Here is a 25,177-nt window from a genome sequence, read left to right as displayed (position 1 = left end):
GCCATAATCCCTAATTTTTACATAAATTTCCCCAAGATGGGGTAATCAATTTATCGGGATAATTCTTTTCTATTTATGTCGCTAACTTTTTCCTGGATTGCCCTTTCAGGTTTTCAATCCACTAAGATGCTTATTTTTGCTTAAGCCTCCCTTTCAGGTTTTCAACTTAGCGAGTTATTCTTTTCTTTTTTTAGGTGAAGTATTTCTTGACTGCATATGCGTTCACAGGACGAGTGAACTCTTCACCATCCATAGTTGTAAAAATCAAAGCACCGCCGGAGAAGTCTCTCTTAACAATATATGGGCCTTCATAATTAGGAGTCCATTTTCCCCTAGAATCTTGCTTGAAAGATAGGATCTTCTTGAGCACAAGGTAACCTTCTCTAAATATGCGAGGTATAACCTTCTTATCAAAAGCTTTCTTCATTCTCTACTAATACAACTGACCATGACACATGGCAGTTAACCTCTTCTCTTCAATCAAATTCAGCTGGTCATACCTGGTCTGACATCACTCAACCTCAGTCAACTTGGCTACCATGAGCATACACAATGAGGGGATATCTACCTCTACTAGGAGTACTGCGTCCATGCCATAAACAAGTGAGAAAGGGGTTGCCCCTATTGAAGTGCGGGTGGATGTACGATACCCGTGCAAAGCAAATGGGAGCGTATCATGCAAATCTTTATATGTCACAACCATCTTCTTAATAATTTTCTTGATGTTCTTGTTTGTAGCTTTAACACCCCATTCATCTTGGGTCTGTAGGGATAAGAATTATGATGTGCAATCTTAAAGTCTTTGCAAAGAGCTTCCATCATATTATTATTCAAGTTTGATCTATTATCAGTAATGATCTTGCTTGGCACACCATAACGACATATAATCTGATTCTTGATAAACCTTACAACGACTTGCTTAGTTATATTCGCATATGATGCCGCTTTAACCCATTTTGTGAAGTAATCAATTCCCACCAAAATGAAACGATGTCCATTCGAAGCTTTGTACTCACTCATGCCGATCATATCAATTGCCCAGATGGAGAAGGGCCATGGGGAGGAAATGACGTTCAACAGTGTGGGATGGACACGAATTTTATCCGCATATATTTGACACTTATGGCATTTCTTCACAAACTTGCAACAGTCAAATTCCATTGTTAGCCAATAGTAACTTGCTCGCAACATCTTCTTCGCCATTGCATGCCGATTGGAATGAATACCAAAGGAACCTTCATGGACTTAAGTCATCAATAAGTCTGCTTCGTGTATATCCACGTATCTGAGCAAAACCATATCGAAGATTCTCTTATACAATACATCACCATTCAGGTAGAAATTATCGGCTAATCTTCTCAATGACTTCTTATATTTCAAAGATGCCCCAGATAGGTAAATATGACTTTGGAGAAAACATTGGAAGTCATAATACCACGACTTCTCATCTTTGACCTCTTCAACTGCAAACATATGCACTGGCCTATCAAGACGCGTCAAAATCAAATGGGGAACTTCATTCCAATACTTTACTACATTCATTGATGCCAACGTTGCAAGAGCATCTGCCATTCGGATTTCATCTCGAGGGATATGATGAAACTGAACCTTGGTAAAGAAAGTTGAAATCCTCCATGCATAATCTCTATACGGTATCAAACCGGGTTGATTCGTCTCCCATTAACCTTTGATCTGATTCACCACTAAATATGAATCTCCAAAGACATCTAAATGCTTGATTCTGAGATCAATGGCCTCTTCGAGCCCCATAATGCAAGCTTCATATTCTTCCATATTGTTTGTACACTTGAAAGTCAATCTAGCTGTAAATGGAAGGTGCATGCCTTAAGGAGTAATGATTATTGCCCCAATGCGATTACCATACTAATTAACAACTCAATCAAATACCATGCCCCAACGGGAACCAGGCTCTGGGCCTTCTTCAAGCAATGGTTCATCACAATCTTTCATTTTCAAGTATAAGATTTCTTCATCTGGACAATCATACTGCACTGACTGGTAATCTTCAATCGGTTGGTGAGCCAAATGGTTAGCTAAGACACTACCCTTAATAGCTTTTTGAGATCGATATTCGATATCATACTCTGATTACAACATCTTCCAACGGGCAATCCTCCTAGTTAAAGCAGGTTTCTCAAATATATACTTGATTGGATCCATTTTGGATATCAATCAAGTGGTGTGATTCAACATATACAAACGCAGACGCTTAGCAGCCCAAGCCAATGTGCAATAAGTCTTCTCAAGCATAGAATACCGAGTCTCACAATCGGTGAACTTCTTACTGAGGTAGTAAATTGCAAATTCTTTCTTTCCAGTCTCATCTTGCTGACCAAGAACACAACCCATACTATCTTCAAGCACAGTCAAATACATGATCAATGGTCTTCCTTCAATAGGTGGAGATAGAATCGAAGACTCAAGCAGATACTCTTTGATACTGTCAAAAGCTTTCTAGCAATCTTCGGTCCAATCACAAGATTGATCTTTCCGAAGAAGCTTGAATATAGGCGCACATGTGGCAGTCATGTGTTAAATGAATCTTGAGATATAATTCAAGCGACCGAGAAAACCTCTGACTTGCTTCTCAGTTTTGGGTGCAAGCATCTCTTGTATTGCTTTGACCTTGGTGGATCAACTTCAATACCCTTCTCGCTGACAATAAAGCCCAACAACTTACCATAACGGACACCAAAAGTACACTTACTGGGATTCAAGCGCAGTTTATACTTCCTCAAACATTGGAATAGCTTCAACAAATTCTCAACATGTTCCTCTTCATCAATTAATTTAGCAATCATATCATTAACATAGACTTCAATCTAGTTATGCATCATATCATGAAAAAGAGTAGTTATTCCTCTTTGGTAAGTTGCACCAGCATTCTTCAAACCGAAAGGCATCACTCTATAACAGAATGTTCCCCAAGGTGTAATGAATGTGGTTTTCTCCATATCTTCAGGTGCCATCTTCATCTGATTATATCTTGAGAATCCGTGCATAAACAAAAATACTTTGAATTTAGCGGTATTGTCTACCAACATATAAATGTGTGGCAGAGGAAAATCATCTTTTAGATTGGCTTTATTCAAATCTCTATAATCGACACACATGCGGACTTTTCCATCCTTCTTCGGAATAAGCACAATATTAGCCACCCATTGGGGATACTCAGCGGTCAAAAGGAAACCAGCATCAATCTGCTTCTGCACTTCTTCTTTGATCTTCACTGCCATATCAGGATGCGTTCTTCTCAACTTCTGCTTGACTAGTGGGCATTCTGGCTTCAACGGCAATCTATGTTCCACTATCTCAGAATCCAACTCAGGCATGTCTTGATAGGACCAAGCAAACACATCTGAATACTTTCGGAGAAGATCAATCAACCCCTTCTTAACCTCTGGACACAATCGAGCCCCAATCTTAACTTCCTTCACATGATCCTCGGAACCCAAGTTGACTAACTCAATCTACTCTTCGAATGGCTAAATGACTTTTCCTTCCTGCTTAAGAAGACGAGACAATTCATCACTTACCTCTTCATCACTTTCCTCCTCGGCCTCAAACACAAGGAATTCAAAATTTGGAGAAGGAGAAGGATCATTGTATTTAATGGGGTTAGAAACCAACCTGCATAATGATTTGATATTTTGATTTTAGAGAGGTGATTTTGTGACCAAATATTATGCAGATAGACAATTATATTGTTTTATTTATGTTTTTTGTGATTACCTTTTTCAGAATAAAGCAAAAAGTAAAAATAAAACATCATACATGTGGATGATTAGAATTAAACTTTATTAATGATCAATTTGAAATGCCCAACAACGTTCACTTCTCCCTTAGGCATAGGAGAAGTATTTTTGAAAACAAATAAAAGCAATTACTTATATCGATGCATAATAATAATAATATCAACAGTAGTCCAATTCTTGTAAGCCTTTCCATGCATCACAAAATTGGTGCAGTCTTCCTCTTCGTCATTCTCTAGCACAACAACTAAGTGTTGTTCATTGCCATGAATGAACCTTCCGCCACAGAAGCTGAGTTGCATATCCTCTGATCTAACAACTGACAATCCTTGCTGAAAACCCAGACCGATTCTATTCTTGTTATCGGCGACCTCTACCACTCACCCCCACTGGTCAACAGTTCCTTCTTTGACAATCTTCCTTTCATCTTTTAATGAGGACATAGGTGCCCATACTCTTTTTTCAGCAGCAATAGATAAGGCTTGGAATGGAGTTCCAACCTCATCCTCAACTTCAACATAAGAGAAAGATGACAAGTGGCTAACCAACAGTGCATTCTCCCCACCAACAATGACAAGCTTGTCATTTTTCATAAATTTGAACTTCTGATGCAACTTGGAGGTAACAACTCCTGCCTCGTGGATCCATGGCCTTCCCAACAGACAACTGTAGGCCGGGTGGATATCCATTACTTGGAAAGTAATTTGAAAATCACTCAGACCTATCTTCACCGGAAGGTGCACTTCACCTATCACTGTCTTGTGCGAACCGTCGAAAGCTTTGACTATTACACCACTATATCTCATAGGCGCTCCTTGGTATGACAGCTTTAACAATGTTGATTTTGTAAGTACATTCAACAAAGATCCAATGTCAACAAGCACATTGGATAAGGCACCATCTTTTCATTTCATGGAGATATGCAAAGCCAAGTTATGATTCCTACCCTCCTCAGGGAGTTCTTCATCCCAGAAACTGAGACTGTTGCAGGAAGTGATGTTAGCTATAATATGATCAAACTGATCCACCGTAACATCATGTTCCACAAACGCTTGCTCTAGAACTCTTTGCAGTGCTTCTCTGTGTGCTTCGGAATTCATTAACAAAGATAGAACTAAAATCTTTGAGGGGGTTTGGAGAAACTGCTCCACCACATTAAACTTACTTTTCTTTATTAGCCTAAGTACTTCATCATCATCGTTAGTCTTCAAATTGTTGGATTCATCAGACTGACGCTTTTAATTACTAACCGGATGTACTTCGGGCACTTCTACCTTCTTACCAACTGTTGAATCTTCCACATCTTTTGGGAACATCGGCCCAAACACTTGACCATTGTGGGTCACCTAGGTAACATCAGCAATGTTCACGACAAAATTGGTCGTAGGTAAAGAAACCTCTTGAATATCTTTCGCCATAATAGCATTATACTAATAAGGAACAACCGTATCGGATGCGTACGAGACTGAGCCTTCCAACCGTATGACCAACAGAGATACCGATCTTTGGCTGATACTATTTCTGTTGCTACTATCATACTGAATCACCACTCTCTCAAGATTCTTAAACATAGGAACAATCACCTTGACATTGTCATCTATGTGTCGGGATTGAACAATCTCAATCATACCCTCATCCATCAACCGCTGGATATGTCTATTCACAATCTCACAACCTCTTGGATTAACACTGCAGATAGCACAACCATCATGTTCATGCTCATAATCACTCACCAAGAAAATGTCCTTATGTATCGTCATCAAGGACCTTGGAATGAAACGGACGTCGAACACTTTGAACTCCCCAGGGCAGTTGTCCACCATATTGACAGATGAATTTCCATGAGCGGGTAATGGGTTAGCTTTCACATTGGGTGCACGGTCCTCAAAGGACACCATTCAACTTTTCACTATTTTCTGGACTTCATATTTGAGTGGATAATAGTTCTCAATGTCATGTCCGGGTGCTCCTTGATGAAAAGCACAGCGGAGGTCTGGTTTGTACCACCATGGAAGTGGTTCAGGTATTTGTGGAGGATTTCTTTGTTGGAGTAAGTTCTTGAGAACCAATGATGGGTAAATCTCTGCATACGTCATTAGAATCTGGTCGAAAGAGACCTTCTTCCTTTCAAAATTCTGTTGTTGATGATTGTTGGTATTGTTGTTGTTGTAGGTGTTTGTTCGTTGTTGTGGTTGTTGTTGTTGTTGTTGTTGTACTGGTACTGGTTGACTCGCTGAAAACACAGGAATTACTGAAGATACTAGATGATGATGTTGACGGGATAGTTGACTTCTTATGATTTGAGGCCTTCTTTGCCTCCCACTAGAAATTGCATTGGTTTCATTGTCCTTCTTCTTCCCCAAAATTATCGTCGTATCTCTTGTTGGACGATACTTCCTCCTTAGACAACCGTCCTTCTCTGACACCTTCTTCTAGCTTCATCCCCATATTTACCATTTCTGTAAAATCACTAGGGGCACTGGCGATTATCCGCTCATAGTAAAATGAGCTAAGGGTCTTCAGGAAAATCTTGGTCATCTCCTTTTCCTCTAAAGGAGGGTTGATCTGAGCAGCGAGTTCTCTCCACCTCTACGCATACTCCTTAAATGTTTCCTTGTCCTTCTGAGACAGTGATCTTAATTGATCTCGGTCGGGAGCCATATCAACGTTGTACTTATACTGCTTTACAAATGCTTTACCCAAATCGTTGAAAGTGTGGATGCTTGCACTATCCAACCCTATATACCATCTTAGCGCAGTGCCGGTCAGATTGTCTTGAAAGTAGTGGATCAACAGCTGATCGTTATTTGTTTTGGTAGACATTTTGCGGGCATAATTCACCAAATGACTGAGCATACATGTGTTCCCTTTGTACTTTTCAAAGTTAGGCACTTTGAACTTCACTGAATCTTCACATTCGACACCAGACACAAGTCAGCGGCAGTCTTTCACAATAGGTCCTTACCTCTCAAAGTCTTCAACTCCTTGTGCAGCTCAAGAAATTGATCTTTCATTTCATCCATTTTCTCATATACATCTGAGCCCTCAGACAACTCGGAATGATAAATTATGTCTTCCACACGAGGCAAGGTATGCACAACTGATGGTGTCATAGACATGACTGGGCTAGATGCCGTCATAGAAGCAAATGTAGGAGCAAAGCCTTCAGGCACGAAGTTTGGAGGCATTCCCCACGGGAATCCGGCAGGCATGGCAAGCGCGAAATGAGTGGCAGTTGTGGGAACAGTAGAGGTAGCTACCTCTGAAATAACAGTCCTCTGAGGAGGAGGAGTTGCAGGTGTTGGAGAAGACTGGCTCTATGCAGCTAGAACTGACTCTATCATGGCAATCATGCGGGCGACCTCCTCTTTCAAATCTCTATTCTCTTGCTCGAGATGTTCCATAATTCTGGAGTGATTGACGCGAGTATTATACCGATGAGTCAGCTTCGCTGAAGCACAGAAGAATCACCAATGAGACATCTAGGGAAAGAGAAACCTGCTTATGCAAATGATGCATGAAATACAATGCTTGATTGTTCTTTTTCAAGGAACTTACTATATTATTTGCAAATATATATATACATTTAACAATAATTGCAACAATTTGATATGACCATAAAAATCTCTTTTATTTATATAATTGGAAGGATTACACTGAGTACAATTTCAGAAACCAAATGAAAAATACAAGAGAAAAGGAGACTAGTCATCCTAAGTATCCCTAACAACAATGTCAGAAGATATGGTTGTAGGCGCGTACTTCCTTCGAATGCGTCGGATCTCGGTCTCAAAAGACTCCTTCATCTGAGTCTTCTCGAGGACAGGCTGATCAACAATCTTTTGCCAAGCAATGGAAGGATGAGGCATGCTAGAAGATGAAACGACTCTCTCTGTCTCTTCGTCACTTGGTCTTCAAGTAGCTCAATAAGTGCATCTTTGTCCTCAGACTGAAGCTGCAACTCCTCATGCTTCTTGCTCAAAGCATGGAACCGCTTTTCCCACATATCTTTCTATCGCTTCATCTTGGCGAGTGCGTCTTCCAACTCCTTTATATCTTGGTTAGGGAGAGTTAATGGATCAACCACAACCATAGGTATAGGTCTTTCACAAGGATAAGGCATCTTCAATTCCAAAGCTCTATTCTTCACCCAAAAAATGTAAGCTTCCAAAGCTATGCAATTGCACGGACCAAGCTCGGATCTTCCTTTCCTATGCACTTTATGCCAAGCATGCACAATCTTCTGTTTCAAATGTTGGGGATCTTTACCCTCTTGATATAAAAGACCTTCTAATAACATGTTATTAGGTTTGTCTTTCAAGGGGAACCCAAGTTGATGACGAGCCAAAGCAGGGTTGTAGTTAATTCCTCCTTGTCTACAAATGAGAGGCACATTATAAAATTCAACACAACTATCAATAATCTCCAAACTACTCAAAGAAGGATCATGCCAAACTATATCATCATTAGTGAGAGACATAAGTCTCTGAAACCACTTGTATAGAAGAGGAATGCAACAGATAATCGTTCCACCACCTTTAAAATTCCTTAGATGCAAAGAGAAGTACATATCACCCAACAAAGTAGGCACAAGATTCCCAATCAAGAAAATTCTAATGGCGTTAACATCAACAAAACCGTCAAAGTTAGGGAACAAAGCTAATCCATAGATGAGCAACCCAAATATAGCTTCAAAAGCGTCCACACTACCGGCTTGAGCAAAAGCAGTAGCTTCCTTGATGAGGAAATCAGAAGGCAGCCCAAACAATCCTACTTTCTTCACCCAATGAGCCTCTATCTCAAACTTCTTCAAGTGAAGAGCTTCAACTATAAGATGAGATCTGGGAATCTCTTCCAATCCACTAAAAGGCACTTTGTTAGAAACAGGTATTCCCAAAAGATGGGCATACTCCTCTAACGTAGGCACAAGCTGATCATCAGGAAAAGTGAAGCAATGGTAGAGAGGATCATAGAACTTCACTAACACACTCAAAAGTTCTTCAACCACATCATCAGACAAGATAGACAAAAGCTTCCCATGGCATTGTTTGAAGTCCAAGGGATCTAATACAAAAGATGCTAGCTTCCTTAACTCTTTCAAGTCCGGACATCTGAAATTGTACTTCTAAGTGTTCCTTCATCCATAATCCACGGTCTGAAATATTTTGTAAATAACACCTCATTTTTTTGAAATTTTCGTGTGATGAATGTTATGATGCGAAAGAATGCATGAATGCAATAATCACAAATAAGGGATTACACACAAGGTAAACAAACAAAGGTCAAGGGATGAATCAAGTATTGTCAAGATCAATCATCCATTTTGGTGGATTATGGTTTACACCTTATCAACACCCGAGTTCCATTGATATTGACAAGACTTGATTGGATCAACCCAGAATCAAGGGCTTGTTGTAAGTCACGAGCATGGAGTCGGGGTAAGAACCATCCCAAAGGAGTTAAATAAGGATAAAAACATGTAGATCATGTTCTAAAAAATTCCCAGAGTCTTAATTCCATCTATCAGATATTACAGGTTAGGATGATTGACTCATCAACCCATAACATTCTCAAGAGAAACTCGTCTGAGTGTAGTATCACGTAACAACTGTTATCAAGTCTACACTTGAACAGCCTCCACACTACTTCCTAAATAGGCCAAGAGGGGGTAAATGTTCTACGGTCTTAAGCTTCTCGGACCCCAGATTAGAGATAGTAATGCATAACCACAAATACTTCTATGACATTTCCAAATCCAAAAGGATCTCCACTAAGCAGATGGGTCTCAAGCCTACTTGTTAAGGTCTTAATTGCACTCAAGTTCGGGTTAGAACTTAGCTCACCACTCAGAGATCACCGAGCATAACAAGCAGATTATATCACACAAACAAATATACATACATCAAATATACAATTATATTCACACAAAAAAGTAGTATAAACCCACTAGAGACAACTCCCCAACAGAGTCGCCAGTTAATTTCTGTAGTGGTAAATTCATGATTATCAAGCTATGGATAAATGATATGTGTCGTGACTGTATATAGAATATAGTCTATCGGGTACTTGACTGCAAGTGCACAGTCAAGTCGTTTTAGTTTTAAAAGATATCGAACCCACAGGGACCGATGGTCAAACTAATGCTACCGACGTTGCTATGTGTAGCTAAGGAAATTATTTTCATAAGTTTGGTTAAAGAAAATTAAATCTAAGGGAAGGTAAGTCTTAAGAAAATATAAATAGGAGGATATCAGTATGCAACGCATTAATCGTCAGGGATTCGATAAGTCACTGGTGTATAATTCAAGTACCAAATATCTTTCAGTAGCAAATACTTATTTAAAAGGCTTTATCTCATACTCTCATGATTGTTGATTCGGACTATACCTTTAAGTCAGAATGTACGCTCTCGCTGTCCCATTTGAAGTTAAAAATACTTTCTGAAAATAAATAAGTTCTAATTTCTTTTAAAGTGCTCTCGTTGTTTTTAAAATCAATGCATAGTTTTTACTATCTAGTTCGACCCTCACGCTCTCGTGATTGTCGGTTCTCACCTTAGTTAATTTCCCACTCTCGTGGAAAAATCGTATTACATAGCTTCTCACTCTTGTGACAAAGTTAATTAAATTTAAATTAAAAACCACATCCAAAAAGATTGTTTGAGGAAAGAAGTTTTACAGTGATTACTATTAAATCCCGTCTAATTAAATTGTTTACATACCGATACCGGTAGTTTAGCCGAACATGTTAAATAACGCAAACACATACAAACATAAACAGAGCAACAATAAAGCAAACATGATTATAATAATAATAAAGCAATAACAATAGTAATTGAATAAAAACCTGGAAATTGGATTAATAGAATACGCCCAATCTTGAAGTACTTGAGCAGTCCACCATAGGTCGGTAGGATTCTGCTTCTTCGAAATAATTCCTTAGACTAAATTAAAGAAATTGCAGTAGTTCCCCAATGTAGGAAACTACTACTTTGCCTAAATGAAAAACTGAAAGGGAAAAGGGAAAATCAAAGCTCTGAACAATTTAATACGTTGTTAAAGCAAAATAAAAGTAAAACAGAATTGTTGTGGAAAAATAAAAATAAAGAGTGGCTTCAGAGAGGAAAGTTCAGCGTGCCCGTAGGTTTCCAACTTCCATCCTTTTATATCCTCCTTTAGGTATTGGAAGTTGAGAGAAATAAGGGTGACTTGGTTGAGTGAGGAATCCACGGGATAGTGGCTGAGGAACGAGAAATAAGGGCCTGGTGGATCACTTCTGTTGATAGATTCAATGCGCTGATTTTGGCCTTGTGACGTTCGTGATGGGCATGTGACGTTGGTGATGGGCCTGTGACGGTCTTGACAGGATGGGTGTGACAGTCGTGACAGGCTTTGTGACGGTCTTCAGATGCACATAATTTGTATTCTCTGCTTTTCTGCTGTTTTCTCTTCTGTTTCTTCTTCTTTTCGTTCCTTTTCTATACCTTTCTCATTTAAGCATGGGAGTTGAGATACCTGCAAAAATAACTCGAACACTTGCGAAATAATCGGAATATAAATGAAAGTGGTACGATTTTTGAGTGTAAATCAAGGCAAATATACGATGTATTTTCACGTTATCAGACTCCCCTAAACTTGAACCTTTACTTGTCCTCAAGCAAATAAAATTTGAAAACACTAGTTAAATGCGAATACATAAGACATCTCCAATTCGTACGTGGTTGTTAGGTATTTCGTTAAGATGACAGATACTCAAGTAAAATACTAAGGATACAGTGACGACACAAGCAATAAGCATTAAAGTAGATCTCTCCTTTGATACAAACCAGTTCGAATCATGCTATTATAGCTCAACCTAATTCTTCTCATTCCTATTTCACCTAGTTTAATTCTAGCGCAATCACATTAAGCCCTTTGCCTTACACGCACTTAGTGAAGTAGCCGGTTAGTGACTTTGATCCTTTTTCAGCACGGGGTCTGGTACACTAGTGTGTTAACCTTTATATATCCCATTTGAAGGTTGTGGAGGATCGAACCATAATTCTCCCTACCGAGTCCAGTACCAGGTACCTCTGAACCAACCAGTCGGGTTTTTTTGTTCCTTTCTTTTGTACATCTTGCAACCGTTTGTATAGTGCATTTTTCAATTTCTCGATAGCAAAAGTATGAAGGATCTTCTTAATTCGTAGGAATCAATCACTTATACTCATCGGCTCTTCACATGGTTTGTGTTTAAGACAGTGTTGACTGCTAGTATAAACTACTAGGGGTTAATCTAGAATGGAGACTTTAGGTATCAGTATAATGGGTATTCAAACTGATCTCGCAAAAGTGATAGATCTAAGGTGTCAGGACGGTATCAATCTTGTTAGATTTTTCTCAGTTTCCTAACAGGACCTCTGTAAGACAACCTATATACTCGTAGGGTATGCATTTAACTTAAAAACAAAATTTTTGTTATGGCAAATTAGATATAAATGAATAAACGATTAGATAAAGACAAAAAAAAATTTGTTATGTCTAAAAATAGAAACAAGTAAAGGAAAGACAAGGATTTCCTCCCACATTTAAACAAAGCATTGTCCTCAATACGACAATATAAAGAATGAAAAGGGAAGAAACACGAAGATCACTACTCGTAGTCACGACGTTGGGCTCTACAAGCTCAAGCTCTTGCTCGTGCGCGCTCACTTCTTCCATGCTGGGAAGGATCCAACCCACATGGTGAGTGTACTCCTGGGTGACATCAACGCGATACGCCAAGGCACTCATCTATTTGGAAAGTTCCATTATCCCCTGGTCGTGCCAGTTCGCATAGTCATCCTGATCCCTCTGTATCTGCTGGATCGTTTGAATCATTTCTGTCTGAAGCTCCTCCATTCTCTGGTTGTGTCGTAACATCTCAGCGTATATGTCTTCCATGGTGGTGGGTCGTCGCTCATTTCTTCGCTGGCCTCGGGAAGATGTCTCTGCAGCATACTCAAGAGGCGGTGGTGGCATTTCTCGGTCAAGTTACTCTTCGACTTCATCTGCTCCATTATTAGGATCTCCTTCATTGGGCTCAGGAGCGTCCAGATCAAAAATCCAATTTTCCATATTCTGCGAATCTGTGTGGTTCCTGTTGGGCATAATGATGCTTCAAACTATCTTGTTCCTAACCACAGGATGGTACTTCTCATCGTCTCTAGCCTTGATGAGGTGTGAGGAACGACAGTAGTCGATGTTGAGGAACTCGGCTGGTAAGGCAGGTAAGTTGGTGAGCCTATCCCCCAGATTCAGGCCTAATGTTATGGAGGTGATGATTCCTCCAAAACAGAATGTCGTGCTGCCTCTCATGCATGCAGCCTGGATGTTGGCCAACAAGAATGGGGTGGCATTCAACACCAACGGGGTGAACACACAGTGAAGAAAACATAGCTCCTTAGAGTTTACCTTGTGATTGTTGATTATTTCGAAAACCGTGTGCCCTAAGACTCGGTGGAAATATCTTATAGTTGGGTTGTGGATGTATGTTGCGTTGAGCGCATCCCAACTTGTGACGTTCATGTTGGTAAGGCTATGCCACACTCCAAATTCTATTTTTGACCATCCGTCAGGGATACAACAGTGAACTCCCTCTCCATGTTGGAAGCCAAGTATTCGCGCTATTTGAGTTTGGTTCAGGGAATACTCGGTATGGAACATTCTAAATGTGGAGGCTCCGATGAGAAACTAAGTTGCACCAGGAGGGGTAATGTAAAAGAATGAACTCAGGAATTCCAAGGTCAGCGCCTCATAAGTTGGTTGCGGGTTGGTGCAAACCTTTGTCAAACTAGATTTGTCCAACATCCAATCTACGCGATCTGAAAGACCCAAATCCGTCAGACAGTCATTATCAACATACCTCATAGCTTGGATTGAACGTTGATAGAACCTGAGGGAGTTGTCTCTCTGTCGCTCGTCAGATTCTCCCTCTATGAATACGATATTTGAGAGGTCGGGAGCAACTCTCTCTTGACGGGCCATTTAGTGTGTGAATTTGAAAATATAGGTTTTGGTGGGAGAGATGGATTTCATGAGTTATAAGGTACTCACACGTTTCTCGCTTAAAAGGATGTGATGAAAGGGTTAATGGAGAAAAGAGGGGTGTGAGTGGGATGGTTAAGGAAAATAGAATGATTAGATTAGGGAGAAGAAAGGAAGTGCGCCTGTTTTTATAGGCGCGCCTTCTGGATTCATGACAATCGTCATAGGGTTGTTACGGTCGTCACACGTAATGGTCTTGCATAACGGTCATATGAAACGGTCGTGTGTAACGGTCATGTACTTAATGTGTGACAGGCATGGCGTATCTGTGACAGGCGTCACGCCTCTGTGACGGGCGTAACACTACATGTGACGGTCGTCACATGCAACGGTCACAAGTTTTGTAAAACAGGCCAAAAAGTATAAGAATTTTAACAACAGTAACACAGTAGTAATGATAGCAAAAATACAGTACGACAACAGTATAAAATAATATAAAAGCAGTATGGGATTAACAACAGTAAAAAATAAACTAACGAAGGTAAATTAAATTTATTGTAGAGGCAAATAAAAACAACAATGTTATTTAAATTAAATTAAAATACTATTTAAATTAAATTAAAACACTAACATTAAATGTAACATTAAATGAAACAATAGCAATAAAAGTGCTCCCTCCCCACACTAAAACATAGCAATGTCCTCATTGCTTTAATGTGAGTAGGAGACGTCAACGGTCGATGTAATCAGCCACGGTTCTGTCCCAAAGCAGCTACAACTTGGTTCAAGTGATCAAATTGTTCGACGACGACATCCATTAAGCCTAAGACATCAAGGCGCATGCTCTTTATTTCATATTTCACTTTGGTAATGTCAGTGTGGAAACCATCCAGACGGGTAAGGATTATGGTTAGATTTTCTGTATAGGATGGAAGTTTTGGTTGATCTAGGTTATAGTAGTTTGGAGGGGTTTCAGGGTCATATTCATCAACAGAGATAGGGTCATATAATTACTCATATATAGGTGGTGTCTTAGGAGGTGATGGTGGAGCATTGTGGTGTTCATCTAAATCATAAAGCCAGTTATTTTGGTTATGAACACTTGTTCTCTCATGGTTTGGTAAGGTAAATATCTTGACAAATTCGTTATTAATTAGGTAATCAAAAGTATCCGGCCCAAGGTTTCCTATGATTCTACGGTCAAAGCAAAATTCAATATCCATGGGTCGGATGTGTCCAAAAGGTGTATGCTCGTAAAGTGGGCGTCTAAGTCCAATGGCATCAGCTATCATGGTTACTAGGCCGCCTATTATGATTGGGGTGCGATTTTTCTTTACAAGGTGAACGAATCTTTCCATCATAAATGTCACAACATTGACATGTCGACCTTGGTCGACACAGAGTAAGATGAAAAGTTCATCTCCTGACACTATGGTGTTGTTCGCTTCCTTTCCAAACAGGGTGTGGGCTAGTATTTTGTGGAAGTAGCGGATAGCAGGGTTGTGTATCATTTGGGAGTGCATCTCATTTGGCTTTGGGTTGTAGTCTCCAGTTAAACTACCTCAAAATTAATCTAGGTCGATGTCATCAATTAATTCCTCCTGGCGGGTAGTGAAAACAAATGGGCCACTAGGAAATCCTATGAGGTCAGCAAGGTCTCTACGGTTATAAGTGAAGTCCATACTAAATAGCCTAAAGGAAATCAACCCTTTGTTGAGTCTGTAACCATGCTCGGGGTTGTAAACTAGGGAGCTAAGGAATTCTAGGGTGAGTTCACGGTATGTGACAAACCTTCTCTTAATAGCAGCATTCTCCCATCCTAGCTGCTTAAACATAAACAAGATGTTATCTTTGATACCTAACCTATCCATGGTAGGTCCATCATAATATATGGATAAAGCCATATCCTTCTGAGCTAAATAATCATAGCGCCTTCTCTGAACTCTGCCTCTGAAAACTGTATCTACTGGTTGCATGATGAAAGTTAGTTACTAACTAGTTATATTTCGCCTGTTAATCAGTGTCCAATGTTTCTAAGTTAGTAACTAGAAGCAACAAGTACATTACTGCATAGAATCAATGAAAGGGAGCAAAATACAGATAAAAGTCAAAGAAGAGAAACGCTTAAAAACAAAGATAACAAATTAAAAAAAAAGGCGGGTTGTCTCCCACTAAGCACTTTGTTTAATGTCGTAAGTTCGACAGTAACATTGCGATATACTAGTTTTGGGGTTGAGCGGGCAGCTCTATAAGTCTTAGACTATTTGAATAGTCTCTGTTGTCAATACTATGATAATGTTTTAATCGCTTCCCGTTTACCATAAATAGTTCACTATTTTGACCTTTGATTTCTATAGCACCGCTTTTAAAGACTTTTGTAATTTCGAAAGGGCCTGACCACCTAGATTTAAGTTTTCCCGAAAAAAGCTTAAGTCTCGAATTAAATAGTAGCACTATGTCGCCGACATTAAAATCTTTCCTAGATATATGTTTATCGTGCCATATTTTGGTTAGTTCTTTGCATATCTTGGCATTCGCTTAGACTGTCATTTTGGTATGGTTCACTCCAATTATCGTCTTCAAAGATTGGAGGGATTTGGATTTTCATTAGATCAGAATATGTGTTTTCTTGCATCTCCATCTCTCTTATGCACTCGTCTATGACATCAAGTAGATAACAGGTATCGTCTATAGCTGGCGCTTGTAAGAATTGTGTCAAGATGAATTCAACCTTTTCTTCTCCAACTTCGAATGTTAGCTTACCTCTTTTCATGTCTACTATGGCTCTAGCGGTGACTAAGAATGGCCTTCCTAATATAATAAGTGTACTGGCATCTTCTTTGATGTCCATGATTATGAAGTCTGTAGGAATGTAGAATTGTCCTACACGTACTGGGACATTCTCTAGTATATCGATAGGATATTTGATTGAGCGTTCAGCTAGTTGAACATATTTCTTGGTTGGTCTTAGTTCTCCCATGTTGAGCCTTTTACAGATGGTTAAAGGAATTGCACTAATGATGGCTCCTATGTCGCATAGAGCTTTGTATTTGACGAACTTTCCAATGACACAGGGTATGGAGAAATTACCTGGGTCTTTTAGTTTGAGAGGCATGTTATTTTGGATTATTGCGCTACACTCCGCGGTAAGTGTAACTATTTCATTATCCTCGATCTTTTTCTTATTGGATAAGATCTCTTTAAGAAATTTGGCATATGAGGGCATTTGTATGATGGCTTTTGTAAAGGGAATTGTAAATTTTAGTTGCTTCAGAAGTTCAACAAATTTCCTAAATTGCCCTGCAGTTTTAGAATTTGCGAGTCATTGAGGATACAGAATGGGTGGTTTATAAGGTGGTGGAGGCACATAAGGTTTTTATTTATCTTAAGCCTCTCGGGTATTATCTTCCTTCTCCTTAGGTTCACTTACCTTCTTAGTTGTTGTTTGTCTGGTTTTTGGTACATAGCAGGACTTTAGAGTCTTGGATCTACGGGTCCGTCTAGTTCTTTTCCACTCCTCAATATAACGGCATTTACATGTTCTTTTGGATTAGGTTGAGATTGTCTAGGAAATGTGCCAGTGGGAGCAGCAGTAGATGTTTGTTGTTGTGCCACTTGTGAAATCTGTGTTTCAAGCATTTTGTTGTGGGTGGCTAAGGCGTCTACTTTGCTCGCTAATTGTTTAAGTTGCTCACTAGTATGTATGTTTTGGTTCAAGAAGTCTTTGTTTCTTTGAGCTTGGGTATCTATGAAGTTTTCTATCATTAGTTCAAGGTTTGACTTCCTATGCATGTTAGGAGCATTATTAGTTGGCTTTTGATATCCAGGCGGAAAAGTGGGTGCTTGGCCAGGTGCATACAAGGCGTTGTTGTTCTTATATGAAAAGTTAGGATGGTTTTTCCAATCTCGGTTGTATGTATTCGAATAACGGTTTCCTTGTGCGTAATTCACTTGATCGGTTTGGAATCCTGCCAATATATGGCATTCTGGTGTAGTGTGTCTAGGAGTTCCACATAACTCACAGTTTGGAGTCACGGAAGCCACGGTGGCTGCAGGTGGTATGGTCAAGTTGTCTAACTTTTGAACAATGGCATCTACCTTTGCATGGACGTGGTCAAGGCTAATGATTTCGTAGATTCCACCTTTTGTTTGGGACTTTTCTACTGGAGTTCTTTCACCTCCCCATTGGCAATGGTTTTGGGCCATGTTTTCAATGAGTTGATAGGCTTCGTTGTATGGCTTATCCATAAGTGCACCGCCCGCGACAGCGTCTACTTTCAGTCTTGTGTTATACAGAAGCCCAATGTAAAATGTGTGAATGATCACCCAGTCTTCGAGACCGTGATGTGGACATATCCTCATCATGTCTTTGTATCTCTCCCATGCATCGTAGAGAGATTCTGGATCTTTTTGTCCAAATCCCTTGATTTGAGCTCTAAGTATAGCAGTTTTGCTTGGCGGAAAATATCGGGATAAAAAAATGTTCTTTAGTTCATCCCATGTAATAACTGAGTTGGATGGCAAGGATTGCAACCAAGCCCAAGCTATATCTCTTAGAGAGAAAGGAAAGAGGCATAGTCTTATCGCATATTGAGATACACCATTAGCCTTCATAGTGTCTGTGTACTGCAGAAACTTGGTCAAATGTTCATTAGGGTCGTCCGTAGGATTTCCAGTAAATTGATGTTGTTGGACGATTGATAATAATGAGTGTTTCAACTCGAAATCGTTTCGATTGATAGTAGGGGCAGCGATGCTGTTGTGAGGTTCTTGTTATGACGGGGCAACATAGAACTTAAGAGGACGATAATGTGGTTCCACTATAGCCATGGTTGGTTTTTCAACTAGTTCAGTAGTAGGAAAGAAGATATCGGGAATATGGTACCTTCGTTGGTACTCTAGTATTTGGCATCTTAAATATAAGAAATGCTCTAATTTTGCGATTGGTGGTGCTAAGTTGTCGCCTTGTGAGCGAGTACTTGGCATACAATCGGGGGATATAAGGGAAAGGAGATTAGTTTTTGCCTTAGTCTATACTGTGCAACGAAAGAATCACACTATTTGATTAAATCAGGTTCTCGACAATGGCTTCAAAAACTTGATATGTGTCGTGACTGTATATAGAATATAGTCTATCAGGTACTTGACTGCAAGTGCACAGTCAAGTCGTTTTAGTTTTAAAAGATATCGAACCCACAGGGACCGATGGTCAAACTAATGTTACCGACGCTGTTATGTTTAGCTAAGGAAATGATTTTCAGAAGTTTGGTTGAAGAAAAATAAATCTAGAGGAAGTTAAGTCTTAAGAAAATATAAATAGGAGGATATCAGTATGCAACGCATTAATCGTCAGGGATTCGATAAGTCATCGGTGTATAATTCAAGTACCAAATATCTTTCAGTAGAAATTACTTATCTAAAAGGCTTTATCTAACACTCTCGTGATTGTTGATTCGGATTATACCTTTAAGTTCGAATGTACGCTCTCGCTGTCCCATTTGAAGTTAAAAATACTTTTTGAAAATAAATAAGTTCTAATTGCTTTTAAAGTGCTCTCACTGTTTTTAAAATCAATGCCTAGTTTTTATTATCCAGTTCGACCCACACGCTCTCGCGATTGTCGGTTCTCACCTTAGTTAATTTCCCACTCTCGTGGCAAAATTGTATTAAATAGCTTCTAACTCTTGTGACAAAGTTAATTCAATTTAAATTAAAACCCACAGCCAAAAATATTGTTTGAGGAAAGAAGTTTTACACCGATTATTATTAAATCCCGTCTAATTAAATTGTTTACATATCGATATCGGTAGTTTAGCCGGACATGTTAAATAACGCAAACACAGACAAACGTAAACAGATCAACAATAAAGCAAACATGATTATAATAATAATAAAGCAATAACAATAGTAATAGAAATAAAAACCTGGAAATTGGATTAATATAATACATGAATCTTGAAGTACTTGAGCAGTCCTCCACAGTTCGGTAGGATTCTGCTTCTTCGAAATAATTCCTTAGACTAAATTAAAGAAATTGCAGTAGTTCCTCAGTGTAGGAAACTACTACTTTGGCTAAATGAAAAACAGAAATCGAAAAGGGAAAATCAAAGCTCTAAACGGCAAAAGAGAATACGTTGCTGAAGAAAAATAAAAGTAAAACAGAATTGTTGTGGAAAAATAAAAATGTAGAGTGGCTTCAGAGAGGAAAGTTCAGCGTGCCCGTAGGTTTCCAACTTCCATCCTTTTATATCCTCCATTAGGTATTGGCAGTTGAGAGAAATAAGGGTGACTTGGTTGAGTGAGGAATCCACGGGAAAGTGGCTGAGGAACGAGAAATAAGGGCCTGGTGGATCACTTTTGTTGATAGATTCAATGCGCTGATTTTGGCCTTGTAACGTTCGTGATGGGCATGTGACATTGTTGATGGGCCTGTGATGGTCTTGACAGGATGGGTGTGGCGATCGTGACAGGCTTTGTGACGGTCGTCACATGCACATAATTTGTATTCTCTGCTTTTCTGCTGTTTTCTCTTCTGTTTCTTCTTCTTTTCCTTCCTTTTCTATACTTTGCTCATTTAAGCATGGGAATTGAAATACCGGCAAAAATAACTCGAACACTTGCAGAATAAACGAAATATAAATGAAAGTGGTACGATTTTTGATTGTAAATAAAGGAAAATATACGATGTATTTTCACGTTATCAATAAACAAGACATCAAATAACAAGAGTCGCCATCGCGCTTTTATTGTTTCCAATGTAAAAGGGAAAAGTACGAACAAAAACAAAAAATAAGAAGTTTTCAAATCAAAACTAATAAAATGCCAAAGATTACAGGTAAGGGGGTTGGTTACACAGAGGGAAGGTGTTAGCATCCAAAGTGTCCTAGGTACTCCTAGGGAGCCCTTTTTTATGTGCATATGTATTTTTGTACAAATGGCGTTTACAAGCAAATATAATCGGGGGATGAGAAAATAATTCATTAATTATATTTTTGTGGTATAAATTTCAAAGTGGGTGTATTGCTTTTAACAAAAAATAGGTTTGAAAGGCACAAAGGCCTAAAATGGTTTGAATGGGTTAATTCTTTTTGGATTTTTGAAAATTTTAAGTCAAGTATAATTAAGTATATTTACAAATTTGATTGAGAAAAGAAGTTGGAAAATGCAATGGTATGAGGCCAAAGTATCTAATTTGCAATATGGTCTAAGTTTAGAAAACAAGCACAAGCAAAGAAGATTTTAGAAACAAGAGGGAGAGATTTTGAAATTAAATAAATGGGGAGGAGATTAAGGGACTAATCCTAAGAACAAATTTAAAAGTTTAAAGTTAAAAAGATCTGACTAATGGGCTACAATCCAATAGACAAGAGTGTCATATAGAAACCCAAATTTCCTTGGACATTAGAATCAAGCAACAAATAATGAACAATATATCAACTTGAATATCAAGGCATCAAATAAATATAACCACATCCAAGATTAGCAACCCCATGATCTTCCTTAAATTTGCCCATGTAGCAAATGAATTCCATAATGCCACAAGTCACATGTTCAAAATAACAGCTTCACAATGATCATGTTGTATATGACCTCAAATGGATCTTCAATGATGTATCAGATGAATTTTAAAATTACAAGCACTTGGTTACATGAAAGTTGGCATTGGCCAAGTTCTTTGCATAGGGAGTGTTGCCTAAATTCTAAGTCCAATAGTCTCAGATCAAACCAACAGTCCACACAAGGTGTTTTTTTTATCTTTTTTGTTCTTATTATGTACATTAATGGTCAAAGACCACACAATCAAACACAATATACACAAAAAAAATATATCACAAAATATGGTCCATGTGGACAAAGTAAAAATGACATTAACATAAACAATTAGAGTGGTATGAATAATGGAAAATGAATAAGGCTTAAAAAAAATAAAGTTCATTAAAGTAAATGACTTGAAATTAAATGTTAGTTGTTAATGAGTTAGAAGTTAGTATTGCTTTTGCTTTTATTTTTAAGTCATTCTTTGGAGAAAACTCAACCCACTTATCACAAGCATTGATCCTTGAACCAGGACATCTTCCAAAGGAAGGAAAAAAGGCCAAGTTTCCACACAATACCATGAAAGAGGGGAGACTTGCAATCTCACTAACAAGAATGTTATGTCTTTTGTGTCAAAATTTAGCGTTATGTTAAGCAATCGTAATTGGATTTATGTAGAAGTCACAACTATTTGAGGTCAAGCAATAGAATTTTGGTGTTAATGCATGTTAGAGACATAGTATAATGGACTATGCTCATGAAACATACCACACACAAAAAGAATATGCAAAAATGGTGGCCTAATATCATCCATACTTATGTAGATTTTGCAATCAACTAGCCTTAGGATGTAGAGATATCATAGGTCCATGACAATAATGCATAAAGAAGGGGAATGAGATGAAGGGGAAAGGAAGATAGATCAAACTCAAATTGGACAAAGGAGGACTTTTACCAAATTAAGATCATTCATTCACTTTGGGAGATGGAATGTACATTCCATCAATCCCCTAAATCCAATGATCTTAACCTAGCAAAGTCAAATCAACCTTGACCAAGGCCTAACAACACAAGTCAAACTGACAAAATCAATCAAAATGGCTCAACACAATTATTTGGCATTTATTCAATTTAAAAATACTAAAAATAATGCATTAAATTAAATATAGTTGGTCAATTTTCTAAAACCTCGTCGAAACACCAAAGAAATGGCCATGAGATTTATCATAGGTCAAACAACGTCAAAGGACCTTGGAGAAAAAATTTTAGAATTTTTGGAAACTTAAAAGTATTTTTAAAAAATTAAAAATAATCACAAAATTAATTAAATCATGAAAAATATTAATAATGATCCAAAAAATAATTTTAATTCAAAATATGAAAGAGGATTTTATTTAAAATATTTTGGTGAAACTCTATTATTTTTTGGATCAATATTAGAATTAATATGAATTATTGAAAATCAAAGGAATAAAAATAAAAATTAGAAAATACAAATAACGTGGACCACTTGATCTCCCTCATTAATTGAGGTGGTAGATCAGGTGGATACAAACGCGCGTTCCATGATGGAAATTAGTCAGCGCACCACACAACTGGTCATCCAAACCAACGCTTGTGATTATAACATTTTATACTAGATCAATGGTTCAGGATCACATTGGTAGGACTTCATACAACCAAAGATCCAAGAGAATTGATGAGAATTGATGAGAATTGAGTGAGAATCGAAGAGAAGAAAAAATCTGGAAAATACCTTCAATGTTATGCAGAACTTGATCATTCTTGCCTCAATTCTTGTTTGATCTTGCTCCAATAGCTTGCAGAAGTGGATTAGGAATGGTAATAAGCTTTGGATTCGGGAGTTTTTGAATCTCCAAACAGTGAGATTCAAACTCAATTTGCAAGTGAGAATTATCGGGTTTTCCTTTGAATTTTGAGGGTTTGAAGAGTGGAGGCAAAGCTGGCGCGCCAGGATCCTTTGAAATGAGCTCAGAGGGTCTCTATTTAAAGCAAATTCAAGTGTTATTTGCACACTTGAAATTTCTTCCAAATTTGGAAATGTCATGTTTAAGCTTGCATGGGTGTGTAGAGGCCCATTAATAAATGCACTAAGTTCCAAAACCAACTGAAATGAGGTCTGAATCAAGCTTGATTGGAAAGGCAATGTGAAATGATCATTTGGAGTTTTCATTTTACCAACTGATACAGGCCTGTTAACACCATGCGTAGCCCTAGCCAACCTCATCCAAAATGAATGACTAAGTACTCTTTGGTAACCTTAGATCAAGAGGAACAACTCTTATGTTGAACACTTTTCCATTTGGAACTTGGATCACGATGAAATTTGAGGTGGAAGTTTGGAAATTTCAACATGTTGAAAATTTTTCTAAGTGTCAAGTCATATACTTCAATGTTCCACCTTGCTAAACATTTTATGTGAGCTCCAAATGAGAAAAATGCTTTTATCAAAGTTGTATCTCTTTTAAATACCTTCAAAATGGTCACCAATTTGACATCATTTGGATTTATAATGAGAGAGTTATACATTTTTGAAATTGAGGAAAATCACTTGTTCAATCGTATTGGTCCAATATGACCTATAATGTATCCTCATATCATATGCTCATAAAAGTTGATTTAACTTTTACTTCAAACATAAAAGTTGAATTAGACATCTTGAATTTGATTTTGAAACTTGGAAACCTTTCATCTCATAAAAAATGAGCAAGTTATAGCCTTGGGAAGTTGACTTTCAATTTAGGGTTTAGACAAAATGACTTATAATGTTTCAACATAGAAAATGACTTTCCTAGAAAAGTTAGGTCTATACCTCAACATGAAAGTTGTTTGGAGTGTCATTTAGAGTAACTTTGCTCTTGGAATCATTTTCATATGATGAAAATTATAGGAGATAGGGTCTAGGGAGACCCAATTTTGATGAGATGAATTCATCTGGCCAACCCCCATTAACCAACTTGCTAACTTGCAATTCTATTATTTTTAGGATCATGGTAGATCATTATGCATAGGATGATTAATTTTGAAGTCCCCCTTGATAAATTTGATCAATTGGTGAAGAAGCTTGTTGAAGAAGTTACTCAAGATACCTAGACAAACTAGGGTTTCCAAGGCAAACCAACTCCAAACTCTTGAAGAATCCTTGATCAAAATAACATGTATAATTCATTGCGACTCATATATGATGCTTAGAGAAATTGTGGATCATTCCATGGTTTTGCTCTTAGCCATGAGGGTCTCAAACCCTAGATGTGAACTTGATAGATCAATGGTGATCATACCCTAACTACAAAAGAGTTAGGCAAATATAAAGACATATTTTTGGTATTTTGGTTAGTAAAATGATAATATAGAAGTATGATACAATCACATGGTGCTTGGTGATCTCTCCCAAAACAAATCGAATGAAAAAGGGGTAAGGAGGATGCCAAGGTATGATCCTAATGCTAATGCATATGATGAGATTGCATGAGGGATATTAGGGTCAAAACTGGGGTCTTACAGGTACGATCAGAACGAAGTGATCTAATCCTCTCCCCAAGAATTAATCTTGAGACTAATCATTAATGCTTATGAGCTTTTAGTAGGTTAAGCTCATAAACCTCCTTATACAAGGAAAATGAAGTTTCAAGTTAACTTCCAACCAAAACCCGAACAATGGACTGAAGCTTCCAAACACGGACAAAGCTATGAGAAGTTAGTCCCCAAGCTATACCTAGATTTTGTATGGACTTATATCGAACCACTGTGGGGATTTTAACTAGCTATCCTCCAAACCAAATAGGGGTTTTACATGTGTTGACCATAAAAGGAATTTAGATCTTGAACCAAGTAGACCTTTTA

General features: G+C 38.2%; 1 non-coding gene across 1 annotated transcript; it reads left to right on the top strand.

The window, feature by feature from the left end:
- The first annotated feature begins 18,113 nt into the window (after nt 1-18,113).
- LOC127077684 (small nucleolar RNA R71) lies at nt 18,114-18,220 on the top strand. The gene has a single exon (XR_007787468.1). It is a non-coding gene; the product is annotated as a small nucleolar RNA R71 (small nucleolar RNA).
- Nucleotides 18,221-25,177: the final 6,957 nt, after the last annotated feature.

Source organism: Lathyrus oleraceus, chromosome 4 (assembly GCF_024323335.1).
Source record: "Lathyrus oleraceus cultivar Zhongwan6 chromosome 4, CAAS_Psat_ZW6_1.0, whole genome shotgun sequence".
NCBI classification, from domain to species: Eukaryota; Viridiplantae; Streptophyta; class Magnoliopsida; order Fabales; family Fabaceae; genus Lathyrus; species Lathyrus oleraceus.
Note: the sequence above shows the minus strand (reverse complement) of the source record. Positions and strands in the feature narration are given on the sequence as shown.